The 18,064-nt window shown below is 36.2% G+C and overlaps 2 protein-coding genes across 10 annotated transcripts in view; one reads left to right on the forward strand and one right to left on the reverse strand.

The window, feature by feature from the left end:
* Nucleotides 1-18,064, reverse strand: part of PTPRD (protein tyrosine phosphatase receptor type D) — a 1,217,200-nt gene that overhangs the window by 847,990 nt on the left and 351,146 nt on the right. For all 9 annotated transcript variants that reach the window (XM_048930990.1, XM_048930989.1, XM_048930988.1 and 6 more), the window contains exon 4: nt 16,408-16,515. The gene's annotated coding sequence lies outside the window, so the exon portion shown is untranslated. The remainder of the gene's footprint in view (nt 1-16,407; nt 16,516-18,064) is intronic.
* The window catches only part of LOC125686691 (uncharacterized), a 263,423-nt gene that overhangs the window by 53,725 nt on the left and 191,634 nt on the right, over nt 1-18,064 (forward strand). The window lies entirely within an intron of this gene.

The following is an 18,064-nucleotide window of genomic DNA, read 5'->3' on the forward strand; positions in this document are numbered from 1 at the left end:
TTCTTTTTGGAAAGGAGAAGGTTCCTCATTTGATCATTAAGGTTTGTAATTGTTACTGTATTCACCAGTTTTTAACTGAAAGTTTGACCTGTTTAAGACAGAAGAATAATCTGGTTTTGAAAAATAATTTAAACTAAGTTTCCTGCAAAATTTTGTATGTTGCTCAAATTATGTTTGAATCTATGATTTCAAAAACTGTTATTATTTAAAACATAATATGTAGGATTTACCAAGTAATTTGTGGGATATATATTTCATCCTTGAAAAAAGATAAATAATATTCATATGCAATTTTGTATTTTTCATATTACAAAATGTATTTTGATTTAACAATGTGCTATTATCAGTGGTTACTTTTATGAAAGACTTTGATTTCTATTTTTTTAATTAAAAAGTTGAATATTTACAACAGGTACAATATGCTGAGAATGTCTACTCCATTACAATTTGATAGATTTTCAGGAGTTTATATGCAGAAATAATCACGGTCAAAATCAAAAAACCAACTTTTGACTAATGCCACAAATCAAACACAAAAGCAATCACCTTAAGCATTACACAAATTACAATGCCTATGTTAAGAGCAGTATTTAAAAAAGAATATATATATATATATATATATATGTATATATATATATAAAAGTTATCTTTAAAAGATCATTTCTTCCCCATACACTTCAAAACTTATTTGGAAATTCAGGAATATATTTGTTTTGTGTGTTACTTCAATACATTAATGAAACAAATAGTATCTGAATGGGAAAATGTCAAAAATCCCATTAAAATGATAAATTGTAGATATGGTCATATCTTTTAATTAAATCACATTGAGAAAGCAGATCGGAACTTTAGTTAACTTTGAGGTAACAGAGTGGAAGTTCCATTGATTAAGCAGAAGATCAAAGAAAGAATGGAACTGCAATAGCTAGTAAGTTATTTAAAAGCTGTTTTAATTAAAGAATGTTAGCAAATATTGAATTTAAAAGTGTTAGAGGCAGCAGCCCTCTGATAATAAAGCTGGGAGATATAGTTAGCATGTCCTTTATAAGTAGTATCTTCATTGATTGAATTGATACAGTTCTGAACACAGAGACTTGAGGGAAAAAAAGATAAAATAATAATAATAATAAAAACTAATTTAAAATTTATGCAGAGGAAAAAGAAGATATTTATATTTATATTTAAAGAAGAAAATTAAGAAAGGATAGTGGGGGAAAAAAAAGGGAAGGGAAGGGAAGGGAAGGGAAGGGAAGGGAAGGGAAGGGAAGGGAAGGGAAGGGAAGGGAAGGGAAGGGAAGGGAAGGGAAGGGAAGGGAAGGGAAGGGAAGGGAAGGGAAGGGAAGGGAAGGGAAGGGAAGGGAAGGGAAGGGAAGGGAAGGGAAGGGAAGGGAAGGGAAGGGAAGGGAAGGGAAGGGAAGGGAAGGGAAGGGAACTGTTCTTCAGTTCTTCAATATCCCATTTTATTTTTTACATCAATTTGTTTTATAAAATAATGTCAATCTTCCTAAAACTTGTGGAGGAAATTGAGGGTGAAAATTTCTACCTTTGAAAGTACTGCATCTCTAATAACTCTTATATGAACTGTACTGTGATTGACACAAAAATTACTTTCATTTTTATCCCAAGTGGTTTATTTCCCAGAACCTACATAAATTCTTCTTTAGCTCTTGTCTTTCCTATTTCAGTGTTGACCACTAAAATGTAACTGATCTTCTGTCTCAAAATTCCTGCTGTTTCATGAGCTTTGTTACGATTCAACATAATCTATTTCCTACTGATGCTGGAAAACATAATAAGGTCACAGCAGGAAAGTTTTAGCTTCATTAAAGCACATTATTATATAAAATAAAATGATCTAGGGTAAATTGGTTTTGTCCTTGTGGTACAGTTTGCATATATTCACATTAATCTGAGCATATAAAACAGCAATAAACTTGCTAGTCTTATTGTATTACAAATGAGCCTCCTTATCTTTTATTTCACCATAGGAACCCCTAGTGGCAGATGGAAATGTCAATACTGCACATTCCAGGTGATATTTACCTTTGTTGTATCAAAAGATATTAAACCTCACTGCAAGAGCTGGAGAAACAACAACAAAAACAAAAACAAAAAAAAGCATAGATAATAACAATAACATTTATTTAATTTTCCAAATTATCTTGAAATCTTTGCTTCTGTCCAGCAAATACGGATTTCAGAATTATGTAAAAAAAAAAAAAAAAAAAGCAAGAAAGGAAATGAATTAAAACTTTGACCTCAGAGTTTAATTTATCACACAAAGCTATAGTAGAGACTATACATAAAGATTTAAGATAGTTTAAATGATATGAAAATTTGAGCAAATTACAAGTTCAAGCAGTAAGGCTTACCAATTTATTACTACTTTCAAGGTTCTCCCTTCTCTTTCACTTTGCCTTCAGCTGCTGGCAAAGGATAGACTTTTGCAGTTCAATTTTTCCGTTTATTTTTGACTGCTTTTAATTAAATTTGATGGTCTGCTTCTGCACCAGTGAAGTTATTGGAGTTGCAAAGCACTTTGCTGTTCTAATGATGACTCCCTTGATGTCTGTTTGTTATTAACTGCTTTTCAAAACTGCTTCTCTCAAATCTCATTTTATAAATATTTAAATAACTGTGAATTTCTATAACGTAAATATCTGTGCACTAGTGATAGGAATTCTATTGCTTATTTAATAGGTTTTACATAGTAATATGATTTTTAAATAAAGTTACACATTATAATGTTAATTAGGAAAGTGTTGTCCCTAAATCATGTTAGTTGTAAGTGTCAGCACAAATTGTAGTAATATTTCAAAGCAGCAGTAATCAATGAATTAGCCACTAGCAACAAACTATTGCTTATGGGGGTATATTTTTCACGCATATTAATTATTCAGGGAAACAGACAGATAAGTAAATAATATAAATGGAAAAGTTCACTTCTGATGTTTTCATTGCAGTGCTGAAGTGATTTTATACATTTTCAATGTCTTCTGAAATAAATTTCCATTTAAAAAACATTTACCTGGACACAGAATGGCAGGGAGAGCAGGGGAAGAGAAAGTTGAATTACCAGTAATTTCACTAATGTGAGAAGAGAGACTACTGGTGAAGGTTATAAAAAGCCTAAAATTGTTCAAGAGATAGGACTCGAATTATTAAAGAAGTAAAACATTAGCTGAACATGTGGTTCTGGAAACCTAGTTTTATTTTTGAACATTTTGTTTTACAATACTTTAATTTGAAATTACAAACTGTCTACTTCCTTGGTAAAACACTTACTTTCCAGAGTTGTTGGTTTTGTGTTTTCTTGTTTTCACAGAACTGAAAAATTTAAAGTCACAACAACAATGGAAGTAAGGGTTTGATTACATGTTATGCTACAATTTATCCTACTTGCAATGAATTTACCTATAGCCAAATGACTTCTTTGTCACTCTGACTCAACATACCTTCTTGAAAGATCCCAGTTACTGGGACAAAAGACTCTTATCAAAGACAATCACAGTGTTAATGTAATGCATCAAATGTTGAAAAGAGTTAAGAAGGATAGAGAACACCAGTGGTGGGAAGCCCTGTTTGGATGATCTCCAAAAGCAAATGGTATACTGAATCATAGAATCATAGAATCAAAGAATAGCTTAGGTTGGAAAAGACTTTAAAGATCATCGAGTCCACCTGCAATCTAACCATACTATCCTCAGTCTCACAAGCCGCTAAATCATGTCGCTGAGCAGCACATCCAGATGGTTTTTAAACACATTCAAAGATTGTGACTCAACCACCTTCCTGGGGAGCCTATTCTAGTACTTAAACACCCTTTTATAAAGAAGTTTTTCATGATATCCAACTTGAACCTGCCCCGGTGCAACATGAAGCCATTTCTCCTCATCCTGTCACCTGTCACCAGTGACAGGAGACCAACCCCACACACTACAATCACCTTTCAAATATTTGACAAGAACAATAAGGTGTCCCCTCAGCCTCCTCTTCCCCAGACTAAACAGCCCATGTGCATAATTATGGATTATGCAGGGCCTATTCTGTTCCCATTCCTACCTACCAGCACAAGGGCTGTGTGCCCAGGGAGCAATCAGTCTTACTATAAAAGACTGAGCCAATGAAGTCATTAAGTACCTCAGCCTTATCCTGATTCTTGGTCACTGTTTTGACCTCCATTTCCAAAAAGGGATTGAGGTTCCCCCTTGCCCTTGTCTTACTGTTGAAGTATTTATAGAAATATTTATTGTTGTCAGTTGTAGCTGAGCTTTGGCCTTTCTAATTTTGTCCCTGCACAGTTTCACTACATACTTGTAATCCTTATGCGTTGCCTGCCCTCTCTTCCAAAGCCCATAAACTTTCTTTCTGCTCCTGAGTTCCAGCCAAAAGTCTCTATTCAGCCAGACCAGTCTCCTGCCCCATGGACTTGTCTTCTGTGACTTGGGGATGGCCAGCTCCTGCATCCTTAAAAGAACTTCCTTAAAGTATTCCCAGCCTTTCTGCACTCCTATGCCCTCCAGAACTGCCTTCCAAGAGACTCTCCCAATCATGGTTTGAAACAGACCAAAATCTGCCATCCGAAAGTCCAAGGTGGTAGTCCATGTTGCACCCTATCATAATTCTACTGGCTATAGTTGTAATTGTTCTATTATACAAAATCACAGAATCACGGGGATTGGAAGGGATCTCTGGAAATCACCTAGTCCCACTCACCTGGTAAAGCAGATTTTCTAGAGCATTTTACACAGGAAAGTGACCATGCAGGTTTTTAGCATCTCCAGAGGAGACTCCAAAACCTCTTGGCAACTAGTTCCAATACTCTGTCATAGAATCATAGAATCACTAAGAATGAAATAGACCATCAAGATGAATGCACTCCAACCATCCACATATCACAAATATTTACCATTAAACCATGTCTCTCAGCACATCAAAATATTTCTTGATCACTTCCAGGGACTATGATTCCACCACCTCTCTGAGCAGTCAATTCCATTCCATTCTAGTTTCTTAGCACTCTTTTGGAAAAGAAGTATGTCCTAATGTCCAACATTAATCTTCCCTGATGCAATATTGAGGCCATTCCCTTTAGCTGCTTACATGATTGAAGAGGCTGACCTCCACCTTGCCATAATCTCCCTTCAGGTAGTTGTAGAGAGCAGTGACATTTCCCGTGACCCTCCTCTCCTCCAGACTGAACAATCCCAGTTCCCTCAATCACTCCTTATAAGACTTGCAGTCCAGACCCCTTTGTTGCCCTTTTCTGAACATGTTCCAGGGCCTCAGTGTCTTTCTTGTAGTGAGGGATCCAAAACTGAACACAGTACTTGAGGTGTGGCCTCACCAGAGCTGAGTATAGAGGGATAATCAATTCTTTGCTCCTGCCGGCAACACTATTTTTGAAACAAGCCAGCACGTCATTGGCCTTCTTGGCCACCTGGGCATGCTGCTGGCTCATGTTCAGCCAAATGTCGACCCACATCCCCAGGTTCATTTCTTCTACACAGTCTTCCAGCCACTCTGCCTTAAGCTTGTAGGATTGTCTGGAGTTGTGGCCTAAGTGCAGGTCCCAGCACTGGGTATTGTTGAACTTCATCCCATTTGCCTCAGGCCAGCTTTCCAGCTTGTTCAGACCATTCTGCAGGACATTCCTACTTACAGGCAAATTGGCATTTCCTGCCAACTTGTCATCACAAAGTAAAGTTTTTCCTCATGTTCTGATGGAACTTCCTGTGTTCCAGTTTGTTCCCATTGGTCCTTGTCATTTTACTGGGCACCACCAAAATGCCAAAATGGTCCTGGCCCTATCCATTTGGCTCCTGCACTTCACATACTTATAAGTGTTAATAAATTCCCCTCTCAGTCTTTTCCAAGCTGAACAGTCTAAGGACTCTTAGCCTTTCCTCATAAGGGAGATGCTAACTCTTAGCCTTTCCTCATAAGGGAGATGCTAATCTCCCTAATAATCTTTATTGTCCTCCACTGGACTCTCTCCAGAATATTCCTGTCTTTCTTGAACTGAGCAGCCCAGAAGTGAACACAGTATTCCATGCGTGACTTCACTGGGGCAGAGTAGAGTAAGAGGATCACCTCCCTTAACTTGCTGACTGTGTTTTTAATGTATTCCATGGTAAAAATGGCATTCACGGACACAGGAACACACTGCTGGCTCATGGTCAATCTGGTCTACTTTGTCTATTTGGTCACTGAGAATTTTCTCTGCAGAGATCCCTTTCAACAGGTTGTCCTCTAACCTGTACTGATGCGTGTGGTTATTTCTCCTCCCATGCAGATCTCTAAACTTGTCCTTGTTGAATCTCTTTAGGTTACTCTCCATCCACCTCTCCTGCCTGTACAAGTCTCTCCGAATGGTAGCATAACCTTTGATGTGTCAGCCACTTCTCCCACTTTTGTGTCATCAGCAAAATTTCTCCAGGTCACTGACAAATATTGTTGATTTTTATATATCAGTTTGGAAAATTATCAAATTACACTTTTCCAAAAGTTCTTCATGTTTAAGTCTCCTTACATAAATAACAATGCTTAATCTATTATTAGCATCAATTATTAAAGGTTAATCAAACATAAAATTATTTTTGAACTATAACTGGAATGTAGTCATTATTTGTTTATCAGCATAGAGCTAAGAGGCAACTACTCCTCCACATTGCGGATGACAAAAATTGACTTTAGTCACAAGGTGGATTCTGATCACACAGATTCCCTCCACCCTTCTATTAACCTTTTTGGTTCTTGGTGTAATTCTTCTTGCATGAAAATTGTGATACTAGGACATGAAGACACTCTTTTTTCTTCCTAGTCCCTGCTTGCTTGTAAATTATAAAAATCAGGGAAGGTAGTATAGAATTTGCAAATCTAGCAAGTTTGCAAATTGGTGGAAAGTTCAAGAATATTTCACCATCCAAGACAGATGGTATGGAAAAATAGGTTACAAAAGACAGTTGTTTCAGATCTTACAAATAGTGATTCCTTCGAGGTCTCCTGGATCATAATGACATGTGACCAGCATCTTCCCTGGATTCAGATACCTCATACATAGTTCCAAACCCTTGAGGCTGAAGAAATCCAACTTGAGTAAGCTTCAATTGTCACCCATTTAGGAATGCCAATGTATTGTTTTTTCTCTAAACTAAAGCATAAAAAAATTCTAAGTATATGTTAGCTTATTCTTCTTCCACTCATCTGCCTATTTCTGTACTTGTTTTAAAGATGCACATTTGTTTCACAAGTATGACTGTTGAGATATTTCACTGTATCCACATATTTCTGTTTATCTGTGTTTGTATATGTGGATATGTATCTGTACAGTGATTTAAGATGTCCTGTTAGTAAGTTAATGTGGATCCTGTCATCCAGAAATTTCTAAACAAGTTTTATTATCACGTATTTCACTAAATCACCTTATAAATCTCCAAACTGTTTAATGTCTAAGTGTTGTTAAAATTCACTCATTTGATCTACTTCATGTTCTCTGTAAATCTTAAATTGCTACTAAGCATAAACAAGTGAAATGTTTGACATTTCACATGACATTTCATGTAATGACATAATCCCAACAAAAGAGTTAAGATGCTGACTGTTAGCTTTACCTTCCCCATCACCTCAGACCAGTATCACCAGTCTTACAACCTCTAAGGCAACAAATAATTTCAGAGGTAAATACCACATGTGTGTGTGAAACAGTTTTAACTGTTATTATTATGGAGCCCTCTTCTCTAATGCTTTCTTCTTACTTGCTCTTTCTTTATTTGTCTTTCCTTGTAATTTTTTCTGGACTAATAACAGGTTTTTTTTTAGAGTATAAATAAATATTAATTTAAAATATTAATTAAATTAATCAAGAGAAAATTTAAAATATTATTTATATGTTTTATAATGTTTTTTTGAATTTACTAGCAAGATATGTTACCTTTTCAACTCTGACAAGATTTTGAAAATACATTCAGTCAATTTAGCACAGTGGCATAAAGACTGCATATCCATAAACTGGAGAAGTTGAGCGCAGAGATATTTTTGTACCTCCATGCAGATGATAGCTCTAAGAAACAGAGATGTTCATAGAAAAAGCACTTTGCACTTTGCAAGATCTGGCAGTCTTTGATAGAAATGGAAGCAACATCTATCCACTGCCTTGTCAAATATCATTACATATTCCAGTGGCAGAAGTAATAGCTATCTCAAGGAAAAGCTGTACATTTCTTAAAAATCATGGTGTCACAGAGTTGACCAGATCAATCTATGTCCGTGACAGGGGCAACAGCCTCTGCCCTCCCTCCCCACCCCAGTCCCACAAAAATGGGAAAGAAGGAAGGGAGGAAAAGAACAGCAGCAACAATCTATGGAGGAAAACTTATTTCACTATAATACCAGAATACAAGATAACAAAATATAATACAATTTAATTGAAATTGAGATTAATAAATCAGACAAGATGAGAGAGAGAGTTCCCGGGACCGATTCAAACCTGAAAAGCTTGGAATGGCTAGGAAAGCACCCTCCAGCACCCACTGCCAGGCAGCAAGAGAGCGCCCCCCCCCACTCGGAAGGGCCAGATCCCGTGACTGCTGTAATGTACAGGGATAGGTACCTGGGATTGGGGCAGTGACACTTTAATACACTGTACACTACATGATGTTTTAATGTAGAATACTGAAGCCCAACAAACAAACAAACAAAAAACCAAATAAAAAAACCAAAAAACATAGAACCAAATCACATGGGCAAAACAATATATTTTGGCAAAGCATCACCTCAGAAATGACTGACTAGTGTTAAATGAAATATTAATATTTAACTCAAGGCAAATATTTTGCACAGTTATCAGTTTGAATGCTTACATTTAGGAAGTAAAAGATGTCTGAAATCAGTATTTAAAAAAAAAAGAATCAAACCTGAAGCAACCCATATGTAGGAAAAATCATATTACATGTAAAAAACGAATTTTAAGCTGCAATCCTAAAAACAAAGTAAGATTACAGTAATACTTGCTTCAGCTCACACGCTGTGCATATTTTCTATCAGAGGTTATTTCTATCAGATACTTAACATTGTACTTAAATAACAAATTATGTACCTGTTGTCTATATACTACTTACTATCTCAAATTAGGATTGATATTCTAGGATTGATACGATATTACTCATCCTATTAAACTGAGCAGACAGTTTCAGAATGGGGTGCTTCACTATAAATTGAGATTTTCATGCAAGAAGACTACCTGTGCAAAGTTCTTCTGAGATTAACATAGATGTGGACAAATAAACAGATCTGTCCAATTTCATCTAAAACTCAAAAAGCAGCCAGGGATGTTATTATCCGTCCATAATATATGGCAAATTCCTTAAATAATCCTATTGTGACATGTATCTAAAAGAAGGCCAGCTTAGTTTTGGTTTTAATGACCCTAACATGGAATTTTGTAAAGGATCTCTCTCCCTTCCCCTGTAATGCTTACATTTATCTCCTCTACATATAGGAAATGGCTTTACCTGCACCTCATTTTCACATCTGCACAACCAGAAAGTAGTTCCAAATACACAGTACTTAAGAAAGTAGAAGTTGTCAGCTTCTGCTGATATGTAATAATACTGATATGTTAGAAAATTAAATTATATTCAAATAACATTGGTATTTAGTCAGCTCTTAGATTGCCTAATTTATTAAGTAGATACTATGTCTGGCACAGTTATACATAGTTACTATTAAGCATGAACAAGTTCTTTGCTTAAAAATATGCAAAGCTGCTTAAAGTTCTATCTTTGAAGATATTCATGCTTCAAACGTCTTTAAGAATGTTGTTTATATAAACATGCTATTATTCAGAAGATTCCTAAAAAGCAGAGAATGACTTGAAAGCAGCCCTGAGGAGGATTTGGGAGTGTTGGTTGATGAAAGATTCAGCATGTGATGGCAATGTGTATTTGCATCCTAGAAGGCCAGACATATCATGGGTTGCAAGAGAAATGTGACCAGCAGGTCAACGGAGGTGATTCTGCCCCTCTATTCTGCTCTTATGAGACCTTGCCTGGATAACTGTGTCCAATTCTGTAGCCCCCAAGAAAAGAAGGTCATGGAGTCATTGTAGCATATCCAGAGGAAGGCCACAAAGATGATCAAAGGGCTGGAGCACCTCCCCTATGCGGACTGGCTGAGAAAGTCATAGAATCATAGAATTGCAAGGTTGGAAAGGGCCTACAAGATCATCTAGTCCAACCATCCTCCCATCACCATTATTACCACAAGTTACTAAACCATATCTTGTAGATCCTCATCCAGACTCCTCTTGAACGCTGCCGGGAATGGTGACTCCACTACCTCCATGGGCAGGCCATTCCAGTGCCTGACCACCCTCTGAGAGAAAATCTTCCTCCTTATGGTACAACTTGTGTTCATTTCTTCGGGTCCTTTTTGTCACCTGGGAGAAGAGGCCAAACCCCTCCTCATCACAGCCTCCCTTCAGGAAGTTGTAGAGTTCAATGAGGTCTCCTCTGAGCCTCCTCTTCTCCAGTCTAGACAATCCCAGCTCTCTCATCTCCTCCTCATAAGACTTGTGCTCCAGACCTCTCACCAGTTTCATTGACCTTCTCTGGACTCATTCAGGGACTCAATGTCTTTCTTGTAGTGAGGGGCTGAAAACTGAACACAGTACTCAAGGTGCGGCCTCACCAGTGCTGAGGGGGATGATCACCTCCCTGCTCCTGCTGACCACACTATTTCTAATGCAGGCCAGGATGGTACTGGCCCTCTTGGCCACCTGAGCACACTGTCGGCTCATGTTCAGTTGAGCATCAACCAACACCCCCAGGTCCCTTTCCTCTTCACAGACATTAGCCACTCTGCCCCAAGCTTATAGTGCTGCATGTTATTGTGTTTTGCACAGGGGTTATTGTGGCCAAAGTGCAAGACCGAGCACTTGGTCTTGATGAACCTTATCCCATTCACCTCAGCCCAGCAATCCAGTTTATCTAGATCCCTCTGAAAGGCATCCCTATGCTCAGGCAGATTGACACTACCTCCCAACTTGGTTTCATCTGCAAACTTACTGAGAGTACAACTCAATCCCCTCATCAAGGTCATCACTAAAGATATTAAACAAGATGGGCCTTAGTACTGACCCCTGGGACACCTCTTGTAACAGGTCACCAGCTGGATTTAACTCTAGAACTGAAGCTCTTCAGAGTGGAGAAGAGAAGGCTCTAGGGGGGCCTTCCAGTACCTGAAGGGGGCCTTCAGAAAAAGTGGAGGAGGGACTTTTTATAAGGGCATATAGCCATAGAACTAGCGAAAATGGAAGAAAATAGACTTAAGACTGGATATTAGGAAGAAATTCTGTACTGTGAGAGTGGTAAGACACTCGAGCATTTGCCCAGTGAGGTTGTGAATGTCCCATCCCTGGATTCATTCAAGGCCAGGCTGGATGGAGCTTTGAGCAACCTCATCTAGAGGAAGATGACTTGCCCATTGTAGAGAACTTAGAACTATGTGATCTTAAATGTCCCTTTCAACCCAAACCATTCTGTGATCCTGTGATTCCTTGTTGCCCTTAATTAATCAGAAGAGAAGTCATCACTTTCTCTATTTCTACATTAGCATGGCCAGTCTTCAAAGTTTGAGATTACTCTTCACATACACAAATGGAAAAATGTATGAGACAAATAATAAGTAATTCTACATTGGCAAATGCTGTAGTCATAGAAGATTTCAGGAAAGCTTCAAAAACCTCAAACCTTGAATTCCAAGATGCATTAAAATCAAGGATAATTAGCTGATAATCAGATAACTGCACAAGGGAAAAAACAGGAAATCTCAATGTAGTGAAAATTTGATCCTGACAAAATCCAGACCCAAAGCCTTAACTTTACATAGGAAAGAAAGAGTGTAAGTCCTGGAGAACGTGTTAAGATGAACAGGTTCCATTTCTGGCTTATCAACAGAGTCCTTGTATCAAATACTCATTTTCCTGTGTCATGGTTCCCAAATGGAAAATTTATACATACATTTCCTTATCCTTGTTAGCCTAGAGGAAGAGCAGTACAAAAACATTCTCCTAGCAAGATAGTTTGAAATTCTGTAAAATGAATAGTAAGAGTACTTGTTTTCATACACTTCATTTTACAGGATTTATTTGTAGTCAAGATTGCAAGTGCCAAGCTGTATTGGTTAATACAAAGGAAAAGCAATTTTAATGTAAAATAATACTCCACTTTCACTTCTACATATTCTGAAATTGTAATACTTGTGAAATATGTAATTTAGTTTCAGTATTCTGTCAGACAACCCTCACTATTTTTTTTTTTCCCCTGTAAAAGTCTTTCATGACATTACAGTGAAGTTTTTGTGAACTATCTGAAAAGTATATGCTGAATATATATCAGTGTGAAGATGAATCCTAGGGTACACTTAGCAGCAGCCTGCAACAATGTATAACGTGGCCACATTCCAGCCTGAATTTCAGGTCATTTCACTTAAGTTTACATACCTCTGTGAAGAGAATCTTTTTTTTTTTTTTTTTTTTTTTCATCAAACTTACACTGACATCTAGAATAAAAATGGCTCAATAACTTATGGTAAGGAGATTTTTCCATATAAATGAAATTTATACTTCTTTAAAGAGAAAGATTCCGTAACATCAATGCAGTCTGAATCTCTAAGTATTCCAGGAACAGATACTAGCTGATAAACTCTCAAAGATATACACCCCTTGAATAAAAATCAAGCCAGATTGCACGGACTTTAGTTCTGTTATTTTGTGTCAGAAAGGGTCCAGTCAGGATCCTGTCCAGTCAGATTTGGAGTATTTTCATGAAGTGCACGTTCCAAGATTCTCCAAACAATCTTTCTTAATGTTCAACCATCCTTACAATAATCTATTTTCTTATTTCTATTTAAAATTTCAAATGTTACAGTTTGTATTTGTTGCCTCTCGTCCCTCCTCTTGTTATCTTTTAGAAGTTTGGCTCAGCAAAATTGACAATCTGGTATCTGTACATGCCAGTAAGTCCTCCTCTTCCAAACAAAGCTATGATTTCCACAAACTGAACAAGACCTGTTCCTGCATTTTCTCCTTCAATGGCTTGCACTCCGGTCCCAGAAGCATAGGTCAAAACTGTCTCCATTACATCAATGTCTGTCTTGTACTCAGGTGATTATATGCCATCACACAAGTACTGAATAACAGTGTAGTGTCACTTCTCCAGTCCTTCTGGCTGCCTGCAAATGCAGTCTGGGATGTGGAAGGCTGCTGCCTTAGGGCCAGCTTGATATTCCTCAGTGATCCCAGAACATTTACTGCAGAGCTGCTTCAAAGTTGGTGATCCCCAGTCGTCAACATTACCTCTCAAGTGCAGGGCATTGTGTTCAGTTTCATATGATTCCTGAGTCATTTTTCCTGACTGCTGACATTTATTAGAGAAGAATCTCTGTATTCTCTAGAAGATTGCTCCTTCTATTAAGTTTTTGTGTGACCTCTAAGCTTTATGAGAGTGACTTCTGAATCATTCCAGTTGTTAATGAAAGATGTTAAACTTGAATGGCCATGGTACTGGTCCTTAAAGGCAGCTACTACTCACTGATGACTATCTGACCATAGATCCCAGCACAGTAAGTTCAGCAGTTCAGGCTATTTTCCACCCACATTGTAACTGCTTATATAGTCCATATATCACCAATCTGGCGATAAAACCACAGTTAAAATACTTTATCAAAGTGAGGTTGCTCAAATATAAACATTTTTAATGTGTTCATATTTTCCTCTGAAAGGTAATTACATTGGATTCATGTGACATTTATAATGATTGTATATAAGATACAGAGTGAAGTAAGGTGCTACTTACATTCCTTATATTTTTGTAACATTACTGTATAGTTACTAAATTTAGCATTCCATTTTGAAAAAAAAAAAATTACATGAAACTTCTGTGACTACTTCCTCAAAGGTGTGTTCTGACTATTCAAATTCCATGTTACGAAGTTAAGCTGTTATGTATTTATTTATTTTCACCTATTTTCACTATAATAATCAACTCTAGTAATTTAGGATCATCTTTTCACACATTAGTCATTTGTTATGCCAGATAAATACACCACTTTGATGAAAAGAAATTTTTCAACATTAAAATTTTCAAACATCCAGGTCAACTGCACATTTTTAACACAACTACTAACTATGCTTCTCTCCTTTTAATGCTAAATTTATTAACAAAATATTCTTTTTTCTTCAGATATTACTAGATTATTTCTTTAGTTTTTCATTTTGAATAAAACACAGCAAAGTACACAGCACTGTTCTGAGCATAAACTTGAAATTCCTTGTCCAGTGCTAACTTTGCCAGCTTCTTTGATCCCAAGATGAGTTTCGAAAACAGATTTTGAATGTGATGCTGTATACAAAATGGGAGAAAGATCTGGGGAAATTTTGTGCTTTGAAACGAAGGTATTGGTGCTAATTTTACCTTGCACATGAGTAAGTGAATAATTTCTGTTTAGGATTTAGATCTCTTGGCCTTTTTTAACTGACCTTATAACTGTGAAATATATAAAGCAATTTAAAATGTCTTAATTATTTTAATGGCAATAAAAATACAATTTAAAAAAATCCTCCATGAAATGTTGTAGTAGCAAACTTTTCCATATTCGTTAACTTTCAGTTGCTCTCTGAAAATCTAAAGGCTGATGATTTGTGCCAGTAAACAAATTGTTTCTTCCATTTAACTTTTTGTATGATCAACTGTTCAGAGTCAACTGTAAAAACCATGCAAATGAGGATGCAATTGGAATATCTGTGTATATTAAGCAAGTCTATCAGTGCCCAGGATTCCTAAGCAATAGTCTCAGTCACCCTTTTTAGAATGAGCTGGGCTGACATGGTTATTATTTTCTGGCCTGAGATTGTCTCTCTCTCTAGGTATGCACCCCATTAATGGTTGCTGTTGAAGGTGTCATTTCTCAGGTACTTTGGAAAGTATTGTCAATATTTAGGGTTGTTTTTGATTTCAGAAATCAAGGCAACTATGTTGTATACTGTGCATGTGATCTTTTGGCATGACTCCCACTGTCATCTTATGCCACTGTCTGCGTTTCATAATGTAGGTATTCATTTCACCTAAAAAGTGGTAGCAAATAGGACTATTAACAAAGATTTTGCCACTGCAGCAATGCTGCAGATAGAAGATAGCTCAAAGCCTATTTCTCTTTCTAGTTTTCTCAGAATACAATAGACAATCACGTTAGAATTACAATTTGGAAAGGCTCAAGGTATATTCTCTATATTAGATCCAAAATTCAAAGTTACTCATGTTTTCCTAAAAAAAAACTAACAAAACACAGTCTGTCTAGAGTAAAAGAAATCTTGTTTATTAGTAAATTCATTTATTCATTATATGCTGATTAGTTTATTTCTTCTCATCAGCAATCAGATAACAACAGAAAACTTAATTATTAGACTCAAATGGTGTTTTGTTTTGTTTTCTTTTGTTTTTAAATTTGAGTTTAAAGCATCTTTGGTGTTCATCATTATCAGTTAACACTAGTAGACCTCCTTTAGGCCACAGATTATTTTGTACTCTCAAAGAGTAAATGGGATATGAAGCAAATAAGCTGCCTATCATTCATGGAGAAGTGTCCTAAGTGTAGTGGTTAATCACTAAATTACTGAAGGAATGCTTTAGCTCTACTAGAAAATTTTGTAAAACACACATCAAACACAAACAGAAAGTGAAGTTGTTGTTTTAAGGTTTCAAATAAAAAATAACTGCTCACATAAATTATATTCCAAACTTGAACCAGAAATATACCACATTAGGATTATTTTCCCTCTATGCCCAATTGAAAAAAAAAATAACAAAAAACCAACCAACCAACCAACCAAAAAAATACTGAAGAGATAACCCATTTTATTCTACATTTCTGAGGATCTATGAAAACTCACAGTCCTTTTATTTAATATAGCACCTACTATATATGATTCACAATCTTCCTTAGTTTGGCTAGCAACGTTCCTTTATCAGCATTTCTAAAAATCAACAAACGGACTAACACAGCCACCAAGAGGAATTTGGGTCCTCTTTTGGTCTATCTTTATGCAAATAGAAATTGTTTTACTTTTATGATATGAAGAGATGAATTTCAGTACATCATTATGGTGGTCCAAAAAGGGTAACATATCAGATTGTGATGTTACTGTTTGCAAGATGATATTCAGTATACAAGCAATTACATTTTAATTTTAGGACACATTTAATTGAGAAATTGAATTTCATAGTATAGGAAACAAAAGTGCTCCACAGTGCCTTATATACAGTATTTTTGATTTATGTCTCTTGTTAAAATCAACAAGCTGTAAATCTGGTCTGAAATGATTCTCCAAATGCGTAAGTCTTCACTTACTTGGAGTTGAGGCTGAACAGCTCTTCCATAGCTGGTACCAACATTCTGTCGATCAAATTCTACGCTAGACTGTAAAGGGTCAGGAAAGCAGATGCTTTTTACTCCCACCTGGAACAAAATACTGTGTCAGACAATTTTTCTCATAGTCTTACAAATGCAGTAAGACATTCATTGTTATCTTTGCCTGTCACATTAGAGGTTCATCAGAATACTGATCATCAGAACAAGGGAGAACTAATAATTGCATTCCGATTTTCTCCTTGAATGTGTGACAAAACATGTATATATAAATAAATGCTGTAAGTAATTTTTTAGTTTGTTATAATAATTTCCTATAAAAACCGTAGTTTTCATTTGTAACTGTTGGATTTAAGTAAAATATGTATTCACATTATACACCTATAAATGCTAATACTGAAGACAGTAAATTCAGAAAACTAAGAGTAGAAAATATAAGTGTTTCATAGTACATTTCTTTAATATAGCCTTACCCAAACAACGAGGATGCTCATTTATTTAGATTATAAAATGCTATTCTTTCTTTTTTTTTTTTTCATTTTTTCTCATTCCATTGCAATATAGTCTTTGTAAGATTATTTTAAAACAGAAAAATGGCTGTTTTTTCAGCTACCATCTCTGAAACATCATGAGGAAAAAAGCTAAAATAACCAAAAATATAAAAAATATTATACTCATCTACAAACAAACAAACAAATAAACAAACAAAACAAAACAACAACAACAACAACAAAAACAGGTCCTCATGGAAACGGTTTGCAAGAATAAGATCAAGTAGGTAAACAGAAAATCCAGCACATCTGCCAAATGTAAAGTGTGCTTGACTAGCTGGTAAGTATTTAATATTCAGTACAAAAATATTTATTAATTTTGTTATATCTTCCTGACCACATGATAAAGGTATAGACCAAATTAAAACCAAATGCCAGGGCTTTATGATTTTTGTCAGTCATATTACACAGCATCACATCATGTAGTAGACTGGGAAACTCAGAAGAAAAGAAATGTACTACAGCATGCAGAAGAATTTGCTGCTCTGCTTCAATTTTCTGGTCATTAGGAAAGATGGAAGTGTCCCTCTCTTTGCTCCCTGGTGGACCAGGGTAAGAACCTCAATTTTCAGAAACCTTCTCATTTATTTCATTTATTAGCTTAAATCCCAATTAACTCATATTTCTGCCATAATGGTAAAATAATATTCTTCGTCAGATCATTGTCACTGTTGTTTTGTTTGTTTGTTTTGTTTTGTTTTTGCTTTTTTTTTGTTTGTTTTCTCTTTTTATTCCCTTTCTCCTGTATCTCTCACATGGAAGGAGGGTTATCTCTAGACCTATCTGTGTCTATGACAGGGGGCAGCAGGCCCACAGGCCCACCAACCTGAAAAGAGGAGGGGAGAAGGAAGGTGTCAATGGTTTATGGACTAGTTTAGTTCAGTTCTCTGACTAATGGGGCAGGAGATCCATGGACCCACACCCCAGAAAAGGGGAAAGGGGATAAGGGGAAAGGGTAGGAAGATGGGAGATGGGCCAAAAACAAAACAGTACCAACAATCTGAGAAGGAAGGCTTATTTACTAAGTAAGATATCAGAATGCAAGATAACACAGTATAATACATTGTAATTGGAATTGAGGCTAATAA

Source organism: Lagopus muta, chromosome Z (genome assembly GCF_023343835.1).
Source record: "Lagopus muta isolate bLagMut1 chromosome Z, bLagMut1 primary, whole genome shotgun sequence".
NCBI lineage: Eukaryota > Metazoa > Chordata > Aves > Galliformes > Phasianidae > Lagopus > Lagopus muta.